This window comes from Pantherophis guttatus, chromosome 12 (assembly GCF_059756535.1).
Source record: "Pantherophis guttatus breed Tessera chromosome 12, ASM5975653v1, whole genome shotgun sequence".
Lineage (NCBI taxonomy): Eukaryota > Metazoa > Chordata > Lepidosauria > Squamata > Colubridae > Pantherophis > Pantherophis guttatus.
In genome coordinates, this window is record NC_142074.1 from 4,036,314 (window position 1) to 4,048,766 (window position 12,453).

The 12,453-nt window shown below is 45.6% G+C and overlaps 1 protein-coding gene across 2 annotated transcripts in view; it reads left to right on the forward strand.

Moving 5' to 3' along the window:
* NEXMIF (neurite extension and migration factor) overlaps positions 1-12,453 on the forward strand; it is a 412,598-nt gene that overhangs the window by 149,086 nt on the left and 251,059 nt on the right. The window contains exon 1 of one of the 2 annotated variants that reach the window (XM_034435116.3): positions 3,224-3,657. The exons of the other annotated variant lie outside the window; for it this stretch is intronic. The gene's annotated coding sequence lies outside the window, so the exon portion shown is untranslated. Of the gene's footprint in view, positions 1-3,223; positions 3,658-12,453 lie in introns of those variants that run through there. 2 annotated transcript variants of the gene reach the window in all.

Consider the following 12,453-nt stretch of genomic DNA (forward strand, 5'->3'; position numbering starts at 1 on the left):
GCTCTTCCGTAACCGCCCGGAGATTGCTCTGGCTTTGGAACTGGCAGGCAGACGCTAAATCAAAGTGGCGACTCGCCTCTGCTGCCTTTGAAGGTCCTTCTCTTTTCGGGGTCCCATTAGAACCCCTCTTAATTGAGACAAAGGACAAAAAACGTATCCTTCCCCCAGTGTCCAGGCGCTCTGAGTATCGCTCTTCTTCGAATAATCCTAACCGCTCCTTTCGCCATTCAGAATTTCCCTATTCGGGAGGCCGGTTCCCCAGGGCCCCTTACCCCCGCCCCAGACCTCCAGACCATCAGGGATTTCAGAATCAAAGGGGCTTCAACAGACGTCCACCGCGAGGTGGACGCGGGCGCCCCTTCCGTAGGCCCAGATAGTTCCCCTCCCAGTCCTCCCATTGGGGGCCGCCTGGCTCTCTTTGCCAGCCAGTGGGAGAGTACTTCCTCCGATTCTTGGGTCCGGGAGACGGTTAGGTGGGGCCTCTCCCTCGAATTTCTCTCCACTCCTCCCGACAGGTTTCTACGTTGCCCTTTTTCTCGGGATCGTCAGAAACGGCTCCTACTGGCATCGGCTATCAAACATCTCCTTGACATTCAGGCCATCGAGCCGATGCCGCAGGAGCAGTACGGGCGGGGCTTTTATTCCCGCCTGTTTCTCGTTCAGAAACCCTCGGGGGGCTGGAGAGCCATTCTGGATCTCAAATCTTTGAATCGCTGGATCCCCTACCGGCGGTTCAAAATGCAGTCTCTTTCCTCCATCTTAGAGAGCATCAGGATCGGGGACTTCCTCACTTCGGTAGACCTTACTGAGGCCTACCTTCATGTCCCCATTCATCCGGCATACTCCAAATTCCTTCGGTTTTGTTATGCGGGCCGTCACTACCAATACCGCGCCCGTCCATTCGGCTTATCCTCGGCCCCTCGAGTTTTCACTAAATTGATGGCTGCTATTGCAGCACACCTCCGGGCTCTTCCAATTCGGATCCTCTGTTATCTCGACGACCTCCTCATTCTCTCGAGCTCGGAGGATAGGGCGCATCAGGACCTGGACTCCACCCTCCGGGTCCTGACGGCTCACGGTTTTTCCATCAATTGGGCCAAGAGCCACTTGGTACCCACGACCCGGATCCAACACCTGGGGGCTATCATCGATACGGTCGAGAGCAGGGTCTTTCTTTCGGAGGAACGACTGGCCAGCCTGCGGTCTCTGGTCAGTTCGGTTGCGCAGGGATCCCCTGTTCCCTTGGCGACCCTTTCCCAACTCCTCGGAAAGATGGTATCGTGTATCGGCATTGTGCCATGGGCCCGTCTCCACTGCAGGTCCCTGCAGTGGTTTCTTCTCCCGTATCAGAAGTCCCACCTTTCGGCTTCTAACCAAAGTGTTCGCCTTAACCCCTCTGTAATTCAGTCCCTCCATTGGTGGTCCTCCAGGGCTCTTGTCAAGGGAAGGGAGTTCAGGGAGCCCGACCCTGTCATCCTAACAACGGACGCCAGCCTCCTGGGCTGGGGGGCTCACGTCCACTCCCACATGGCCCAGGGCTCATGGACCTCGCAGGACAAGTCACACAACATAAACTGGCTGGAGCTTCGGGCCATTTACCTGGCCCTCAGGGTCTTCACGAACATCGTCAAGGACCGGCATGTGATTGTCCGGACGGACAACGTGGCAGCCAAAGCCAATGTCAATCGCCTGGGAGGGACCCGGTCTCTCTCTCTCATGGAAGAGGCGGATCGCTTGGGGACTTGGGCAGAGGCCAACCTGCGATCGCTGCGAGCTGTTCATATCTCCGGCCTTGCCAACTCCCAGGCCGACTGGCTGAGCCGTTCTCCATTGGATCACGGCGAGTGGCGACTCGACCCAGCCATGTTCAAGCGGATCTCACGCCGCTTCGGGGACCCGGTGGTGGACTTGTTTGCAACGAGGGACAATCGGCAAACGATGCGCTTCATCTCCAGGTTTCCGGACCCGATGGCGGAGGACACGGACGCGCTCCTGTGCAGGTGGCCCAAAGGTCTTCTTTATGCCTTTCCCCCCCTTCCCCTCCTCTCCAGGGTGGTCCAGAAGCTCTTGGCGGAGCAGGCAGAGATGATCCTCGTCGCACCTTACTGGCCCCGTCGGCCTTGGTTTGCCGATCTTCAGGCTCTCTCGATTCGGCCTCCATGGCGCCTTCCTCCCGCCGACATAGTCCTTCGTCAGGAGTCGCTCCTACATCCGGACGCCGCTTGGCTGCAACTAACCGCCTGGCGGTTGAGCGCCAGCTCCTGTCGGAGTCTAACCTGCCCCACGACGTGATTGACACCATCTCGGCGGCACGCCGGCCGGCCACGGTACGCATCTACACGGCTACGTGGCGTTCCTTCGCGCAGTGGTGCATACCGCAGGGAATCGACCCGAAGCAGGCCTCAACTAACCAGGTACTCGTCTTCCTTCAGAAGGGGTTGGCCGCCGGCCTCGCGCCAAACACGTTACGCAGGCAAGTGGCTGCTTTATCCTCCATTCTCTGTTTGGGGTCCCGTAATTCTTTGGCTCAACGTCCTCTGATTCGTTTATTCCTAAAAGGGGCTTCGAATCTTCGGCCCCCTCCCGTCCATCGTTTCCCCACCTGGGACCTCCCAAAGGTGTTGAACGCCCTTACTAGGGAACCATTTGAGCCCATTCGTACAGTGTCCCTTCGATTCCTCTCCTATAAGGTATCCTTTTTGGTCGCTATCACCTCCGCTAGACGGATCTCAGAATTAGCTGCCCTCTCCGTGAGGGCGGACCTCTGCATCTTCCACCCGGACAGGGTAGTACTCCGTCTAGACCCAACCTTTCAACCAAAGGTTAATTCCCTATTTCACAGATCTCAGGAGTTGATACTTCCCGACTTCTGTCCTCACCCATCCCATCCGAGGGAGCGTGTTTGGCACTCCTTGGACGTTCGCCGGGCTCTACGCATTTACCTTCGGCGGACGTCCTCATTTCGCAGGTCGGAGGCGCTTTTCGTCTCTTTCCAACCATCCACCCTTGGCCTCAAGGTCTCCTCCCATACGGTGGGTCGTTGGCTCCGCGCCACGATAGCCTCCTGTTACGAGGCTTCTTCCACTCCTATCCCCAGGCGGGTCACTGCCCATTCTACCCGCAGTGCCGCCACTTCAGCAGCTTGGGCCACCCAGGCCTCCCTCCTTGACATCTGCTGGGCCGCCACCTGGGCGTCCCCTACTCCCTTTATCCGCCACTATAAGATCGATACTTTCGCTTCGGCGGAGGCGGCATTCAGCCGCCGGGTTCTCCAACAGGTTTGTGCGGACCAGGTCTCCACGTCCCGGGCGGATCCCCCCCTATAGTTCTCGGGCTTTGGCATGTCCCTTTCCTGACCGCTGTCTTCCCGCTTCCCTAGAACGGGCGTTGTCTTACCTGAACGCCCCTTCTGGGGACTGGGAAGACAGCGGTCAGCCCCACCCTTTTTCTCCGCCAGTTCGTCTCGGCTGGTCCACTTCTTCTTTCTCGTATTTTCAGGGCTAGTGCGTCGTCAGGAAAACATCACATTCCTCGTCCGAAAGCTGGCAAGCGAGAGGAGGAGGAGCTTATCAACTTTCCTGACCCGATCTTTGCTGGATTGGAGCAGATAACCCTTTCCTGACCGCTGTCTTCCCAGTCCCCAGAAGGGGCGTTCAGGTAAGACAACGCCCGTTTTGAGCACAGGAGGCCCTCACAGAATGGTACACATGAGAGATTCATCCATTCATAAGATGCCTCCCATGGTGGCATGGACAGTCACCCTTTACCAGATGATAACCAATCCTCCAAGGGTGTCTTTGGCTTTCCCAGCATAATCTTTGTTGCATAGAGCACTTCCCTGCCAGTCAAGAGGATGCTAGAAGCTGGCTGGATCTGGTGGGCAGGGAGACCGATGGACACCAAGGCAGGGATCTGGGCGCAAGTGTCACGATGGCTAATTTTGATATGTGTGATCAAGATGACAACGTTGAACTCGCTTAACCAAGCTCTCTTTCACCGTTCGCAGTTATAAATAGATTTCTGCGGCACCGAGAGCATCCATGGAGCTTTCCAGAGTATGAGGGAAATGAGCTGAGAAAATCAGTCTCATCTTTGAGACAAGGTAAACAGGGGAAAGGAAGGTCGAGGGCAATTGGTCTTGTCTCTTCAGCATGACAGGGTTAATCAAAGTTCTTAGGTATGTTTGTGTGAAATGTGTGTGTGTTTTCCAGTACAGTTAAGCCACACCGCCAACTTTTCACAAGCATTTTTCTTTGCACCAATCATTGTTTGTATAAAAAGGCTGGAATTAAAAGGCCAGGTTTACACAAAACACAAGCTTATGGCCAAATGGGTGGGGTAGTATTTGAGCTCATTGGTTGCAGAATCCCAGCTATTGTCTATACAAGTGTGAAAGCAAACCAGCATAATCATCACCAGAGCAGCTGTGGCTTTGTTATCTTGGATTTACTATGTTGTGTGACGTAGCCAAAATGTAGGTCCTAGGTTGGAAAAGATTCTGCAAACATTGCTAGCAAGAAAAATTGTATAACAAAACCACAGGTGGAAACCTTGATCCTATTTGGAATCAGGACAGGCGGTTTTGAAGCCCTGGGAAGTGACTGGAAACTCAGCAAGTGAAAAGCAAAAATTAATATCTTGTTCCTTTGGATCTTCTGTTCTTATTTTATTCCAAATCAAGCATAAAAAAAAAAAGATAAAGAATAAATATTTTGAACATTTCCTTATTTTCTGGAAAGAAGCTGTGGTGTCCTTTTCCACTGCTCGAGTCAGCAATCTACCATCTTCCTCTTGTGTAAGCTTCCAGCAGCAAAAATCAAAACCCTGAAAGTATGGAAGGGTTCCTTCTCCTGGGAGCCATAGTGGAGGTCCTTGTCATTTCCTGGGGCATGACCCAGATACAGTATGATGGGTCTGGCTGTATTGGTAAAATAGCTGGTGATATACAATGCCAGGTCTAGCTTTGCAGAACCCAAGCGGCTTCTTTATAGGGTTGCGAAGCAGCCTCTTGCTGTCTTCCAAACTTGATAAGTTCCTAGCTTTGCTCACAATGAACTGAGAGATCTCAAGAAGCTGCTTGACAGCCAAGAACATGAAGAATGCCTTGTCCTTTTTCTTCTTTTTCTTCTTCATCACTCCCAGAAGTTGCTCAGATTGGCTTTGCCAGCTCTTCCTTTAAGCGCTTGTTCTGAGGAACTTAGAGGAGATTCCTTATCTCATGGGGTTCGGTGTCTTGCAGATCTTCTCCATCGATGATGTTGCACAAAGATCAGTGATCTTTCAGATTTTTCTGCTATGGATTGAAAATTTGCAGCAAATGAAGAGCTGACTGTCCCAGGCTACAACTTTTTCCCCACCACATTCCATGTATGGGATTTGATGTCTACAAGGATTGCCCCAATTTTTCATTACCGTTTGTGATGCTGTGTTGCTTCCTGGGGGAGAATTGAAAGTTCCTATCAGATCATGATCCATATGTTTCCATGCATGCATCAAATGGTGGATGCCTCTGAAATACAGGTAGTCCTTGATTTACAACCACAATTGAGCCCAAAATTTATCTTGCTAAGTGACAAATTTGTTAAATGAGTTTTGCCCCATTTTATCACTTTTCTTGCCACAGTTGTTAAGTGAACCCCTGCAGCTGTTAAGCTAGTAACCTGGTTGCTAAGTGAATCTGTTTTCCCCATTGACTTCGCTTGTCAGAAGGTCGCAAAAGGGGATCACGTGACTCTGGAACACTATAACCGTCATAAGTATGAACTAGTTGTCAAGCATCCAAATGTAAATCACATGACTGTGTAGATGCTGCAATGGTCATAAGTGTGAAAAATAGTTATAAGTCACTTTTTAAACTTCAAATGGTCACTAAGCAAACTGTTGTAAGACAAGTACTACATGTACATCCCCAAACTTGCAGAGATCCCAAACCATTTATTATGGGTAGCTAATAAATGTCTATATTTATTGACTGTGGATACTGAAGCTCAGATAAGGAAACTGGGAACAACAAGGCTCAGCTGTATTGTGGAAGGGCCTGGAGTCACAATTTGTCTTTTCCCTTTTCCTTTTTAAAGAAAAATCATTGAAACACAGCATGTACCCCCAGACGCTGCTCTTGGAATCACTTGTCAGGGTAATAGCAACATTTTAAACAGTGACTGCAGTGACAATTAAACCCTAAAATGCAAATCAGGAAGCATTTCATTAAAATGCTGAATGCATTGAAGTCAAGGAAACGATAAGTTTGAAAAGAGCAGTCATGTGGAGGTTACAGTGAATATGCCCTGCTAGGACTCTCTTGATGGCTCCGTCTTTGCTGAGGATTCTTTGAGCAGACCCCACGGGGGAAGCTCGCTCGGTGGGTTTTGTGTTTCTTGATTTCCTGGATCTCTTATTGCTCCCTCCCCCCCCCCATTCAAAGCAGAAATCTAAATTAAAAGCAAGGGTTTTCTTTTGCAAAATTCCATCCAATCTTGAAACTGGTTTGTCATGTAAATTGGGTGGGACAGGGGCACTTTCTGAGAACTTAGAAATGGTTATGATTACACAGAACGAGGGACCCCCTTGGAGTTTAGCATCCTTTTTCTCCCTGGAGCTGCCATTACAGGGTTTCCAGCGTTTGGATAGGAGTGTGAAGAGAAAGAATGGAAAAAGGAGAGTTTCACAATGAACTTTGACATTGCTGGATTAAAGGTGTCTTACAACCTATACTTTGGTGTGCCTTCAAATAAGCTCCATTTATTTTGTTGAAAATTTGAAATGCTAGCATCCCCCTAGAAAAATATATTTTTCTATATACTTCTTCACGCCATTTCCCTGCGTCCTCCCCCTCTCTTCTTGATACTTTCCAGCTCTCCTTTACTAACTCTCTTCTTTTTGGGTGAGAGAATGAAAGCGTCAATGCAAAGTATCTGAAGAGGCACCAAGGAGGCCAAACCTAGCCTCAGATACTATGATTGTAAAATTGTCCAGTTGTGGAATTACAAATGCACTGTGGAGCCACCCTCTTGTGTTGCCCAGATGGTTCTTTGGAAACTTCTTCCGTCTTGGTAGACAAGCTTCTTTTCTTCTGTAGATTTCATTGTGCTGGACTGAAGGTCCACCAAGAGACACAAAAGCGGCCCTGCCATGATCTCAGCTGAGTGGCAACCACACTTCAGATTCCTCAGCAGTGTACAGCAAAATGACTCTTTGCTTCATGTTTTGTGGAGAAGACATTTGAGTTTCTGGAGTCTGAACCCAAACATGTTTACTGAACTATGGAGAAAAATCTACTTTCTCTTTGCCTTTTTAGTCAGGAAGCTCAAACTTTTGCTGGCTGTTAAAACAAACAGGGCACAGTTAATTTCTTAGGGTTTCATGAGCCATTTTATCTGGATAAAGAATCTATTGGCCTACCTTGGTCAGGATTTTGACCATTTTTCTTCATGGAAGAACAGCATCTGTGCTCTCTGTGCATCCTTGAGTCAAAGGGTACTTATGCTAATACTTGAAGGCAAGGATACTTTTTGGGACCAGGAGGTTTTGGGACCAGCCTGGCTTCTAAAATGGGGATGATGACACCATGAAGGTGCCACACATCTAATATTTAACAGAATAACAGAGTTGGAAGGGACCTTGGAGGTCTTCTACTTCAACCCCCTGCTTAAGCAGGAAACCCTAGACCATTTTAGACAAATAGGTGTCCAGTCTCTTTTTAAAAGCTTCCAATATTGGAGCCCCCACAACTTCTGAAGGCAAGCCATTCCATTGGTTAATTGCTCTTAATGTTAGGAAATTTCTCCTTAGTTCTAGGTTTGCTGTGGTTTGCTATGTGGCAGTCCAATAGAGAATCTTTCATGATGGAAGGCTCTTCCAGTGCAGCTTAAAAAAGACCATATGATGTCTTCTTTCAAAATGGTAGCTGCTACCAGGCAATGGAAGCTGCGCTCCTTTGTATGTACACACAATGTGTGATGCCCATGTGGAAAAGGCTGGACCTTCCCTTGCTCCTGCCGTTTTGAAGCCGACTCCTGTCACTGCAGATGCTCCTGAAAAGAACCTGCCTGAATTTTAGTTGTTGTGTCATTTAGTCTTTCTGTTAAATTCCATATATTAGACATGAGAAAGGTCTTTTTCTGCATCTTTCTAGGACAAACATAGAACTTACCTGAGTATTTGGACTACAACCCCCATGATCTAGAGAACTCAAGGTGGCCTACCTTTGTTCAATGACTTGGTGCGCGTGGTTATTCGGCTATTAATAGATTGCAGTTTGGTGTCCTTCACACATTTCATGCGTGAGTCATTCCTGGCACTTACACAAATCACAATAGTTCAGGTGCTTCTCAGGCAATATGTTTAAAAGCGCAGTAATCACATCCGCCAAAGAAAAGATCACTTTGATGTTCCTTGCGCACACAAGCATTTAATTTCTTCAAGGAATGAAACCTTTTCTCCATCACTTTGGAAGACGGAAACAAGCCATCAAAGAGGAGGTTTTTTTAAAAGAACATTCTCACCGACTTCTATCATGATATATCTTCCTAATGATTTTCCTTCTCAGCAGTAAAGTTATATTCCCAGGGTTTCCATTAGTCTACATGATGCAGGGAGTCCATCCGCCAAACACTTATTTGAGGGGAGCTTTAAGTGTGTACTTAACTGATTGGAAGGCAAAAACCTTTGTGTTCCTTTTCTTTGCAGCACAAATAATGGGATCATCTAAGTGGTCTAAAATAAAATAAAACTCTCTTTGATCTATGTGTATCTGCTTGGGCATTCCAATGGATTGCTAGTGTATCATGAACAATAATTAAATTTAATGTGGGTTGAGCACAAAACATTCACTAGGAACTGAAGCTGCCTTTCCTGATTTAGATGTAAACCAATCTGGTTGGTTGATGATGGAGGCTTGAAGGTGGCTTAGATAGGCAGATAGGACTGGGTTGCAGTCTTCCCCCACTGGTTGGGTTTACATGCCATGTGTTTAGCTTCTTTTTAGTTACCACATGATGCCAGATGAATCATTATACTTCGTGTAACGTTTATGCTCTTAGTCGGTATATAAATGAGCTAATTACAGTTTGTTCAGAAAGTGATGACAATCTACAAAGGAGCAATGCTTGATAAAGTTTTCTATGGAGATTCTCTAGTCATCCAGGTCATGGTTGTCCCCAAAGGTGCTTTTTGCAAAAGACAGCTGGACTTTCTTAATTTTTCACTTGAAGATATTTTGCTTCTCATCCAAGAAGCTTCTTCTGGGTGTAACCTGCTTATGTTTTGCTGCAAATCTTAATATTGTAGCTAGCACATTAGGGGCCATTGGTTTGCTTGATCATAGTTTCTGCCATAGTATGTGCCTGGCTGATTTGACCTTGGATGGCTGGGGTGCTCCAGGTTCCTTCACTCAAACAATGTCATCTGCCGGGACACCAGAAATGCATCTTCTCCATAACAATGCTTGCCTGAGGAATGAGGCTCCCCTTGAGATCTGAATGCCCACTCACTCTGCTGTTGCTCGGAAGAAGAGTGAAAACCTGGCTCTTCAACAGTGGCAAGAGTGAAACCCTTTCCTTCATTCCATATGGCCTGTCATGCTTACTATCTTTTATGCTTGATGATGGTGATTATGGTGTTAGTGCTGATGACAATGGCCAACAGTAGAGATACGCCCTGAAGAATGACTTGCTCAGAACTATAACAAGATTGCTCTAAATGTGTCCTGCCCAAAGAACCAAGAATAACACGTGGTGTTACTTCTGAGTAACTTTATTGTTATTCACCTACAAACAGAATCTTGTCAGCCTGAAGTAATTATCTGCTATAGCACAGCAATAGCAAAAGCATTTGGGCTTGTATACCCTCCCCTCTGGCAGTATGGTATTTTATAGCACTCTCTCGGTTGTTTACAGTGTAAAGCATTATTTGCATATTGCCCCCAACAATCTGGGTCCTCCTTTTACTGACCTCGGAAGAATAGAAGTCTGAGCCAACTTTGAGCTGGTTAGGATCAAAATCCTGTATTTTGATGCTTCTTGTTTGGTCTGGCTAAAAGAGAGGGTAAACCTCCAGAATAAGAGGCTATTTACAAGGTCATGAATTAACATTCAGATGGCATGGTTATTTATGGTATGACAAAATTAAAGTAAATGTTGATTTTAACAATCATTTTGTTAGACATAAGAGTTTGGAATAAATATAAAATAAGGGTTTCAAGAGGATGCCTCTTTGGGTGTCTCCCCACCGAAAGCTTTTTTTAAAGAAAAGAAACAGTGGCGAAGCTGGACTGGTGGACTTATGGTAAAATAATAACCTTTAACTTTGGTGATCCTATCCTCAAGTCTAAGGAAGAGCTAGAATCAGAAGGACATGTCTGCCACTGGTTAACATATTTACAACTGAAAGAAAGATTTAAACTAGATCAAAAAGAACCATGGGTTTGACTCTGTTAAAATGAATTGGAAAGCCTATTGTGTGGTAGTGATGAACACATTGCTAGGGTCTACAAAATGTTATTGAGTTTGTATCTGGAAAGTGAATACGTAAACATTGTATGATTCAGTGGGCAAGGAACTTTAGATATAATGTAAAGCTTGAACAATGGGAGAATATGTGGACAAAAGGTCTAAAATTTACATGATATTACAATTTAAAAGAAAAAAATTATAAGATGATGTATTGTCGGTATTTAACACCAGGTAAACTATCGTGAATGTATGAAGGTATTTCAAATGAATGTTGGAAATGCAAATGTAAAGAGACTTTACATTTGCACCACATACTGGTGGATGTGTGATAAAGCAAATTGGAGTAGGATTCATATTCTACAGAAGATCCTCAAAACGAATATAAAGATAAAACAAGAAACTTTTCTCTTGGGTTTAATGGAAAAAGACTTGGGAAAAAAAATTGGAAGGATCAAAATCCTGGCAGTGAGCAGAGTTTGTCTGCAATGCTACATTTTAACCACTGCCCCACCAAGACTATAACTATAGATTTACTCTGTGAATTGCTAGGGAAGGTCTGACTGTGCTCTCTTCCTGCCCACCAGACATTCCCAACTCTGCTGCCTCTTTGCCCTCTGGGAAAGAGCCCCTCCCTCCTACAACTCCGGACTACATTCTACCACGAAATGGTTGCTTCTTGGCCTTTGGAGTTGGGTTGGCCATATGCTTTCGTCTGTTGTCAGGTCAGATTGTTATGGCAAAAGCAGTTAACTTGTGTGTTGCCAAGAAAGGACCACACATTGACATTCAACAAATAGGGCCCTAGGGAGGTTGCAACACCACTCTGTTTTCCAGGAGGAGCAAAATTTGGGAGATCAGCTGGTTTTAGGCACCACTTTATAGCCGGGGTCAAATTCAGCAGGTTCTGACAGGTTCTGGAAAACCGGTAGCGGAAATTTTGAGTAGTTCAGAGAACCAGCAAATACCACCTCTGGCTGGCCCCAGAGTGGGGTGGGAATGGGGATTTGGCAATATCTTTCCCTTGCCATGCCCACCAAGCCACGCCCACTAAGTCATGCCTACACAACCGGTAGTAAAAAAAAAAAAATTGAATTCCTCCACTCCTTTACAGGGCTTCAAGGAGCATTTGACTTCTCTGGCCTTGTGCTGCTGGCAGTGCAGCTTTTGATGTTGGTTGCCAGAAATCGCAGAGCTAAGTGAATGGAAACCCCTGTCACTGGATTGAGTAGCAGAGTATCGTGTTTTTTTGTGTATGTATATTGTATATGTATAGTTCTTGTATATCAAATATTACATTCTTTTGTAATCCGCCTTGGGGATTATTTGCTCCAAGGAAAAGAAATAAGCCCTTTAAAACATCTGTATTGAAACAACAAGCAAAATTACAACATAGTTGTAGATTTGATACGCTTGCTTGCTTAAACAAATTAATTGACTTTCTCCTTTTGTGAACTAATACAATTAGGTTTTAAAACAATAAAAAAATACCAGATCTCATCCGTTTCAGGAGCTTTACAGGAAAGAATCTGATTATATGGATAGAAACTTTTGCTTCAGGAGGCCGTGATGTTTGGTCTTTGAATTCAGACGATTGGCCTGCATTTTGTCTCTGCTGTTTTATTAAGCAAATGGAAGAACGTATATATGTATATATGTATATTAATATATATTATCATTTAATATATATATTAAAGTTATTGTAAAAAAAAACCCAGTTAAACAAACAACAAATACCAAGTATGGATGGAGGAGGAATAGTGATTTGGAAAAAAAAACACACAATACATACAAATATATATTTGATTATGTGTACAATTTTAAGAAGTATTTACACATTCGTATACAATATTTCTACCCAGAGTGACATTTGTACAGAAGATAATCTATTAGGAAAACGTTGTTAATATAGCTAATAAATGGTGACCAGAACTGAATAAATTTACCTTTCATTGTAGAGTTTGTCAAATCTCTTTGTTGTGTTAATTTCAGCCAGAATAATTTC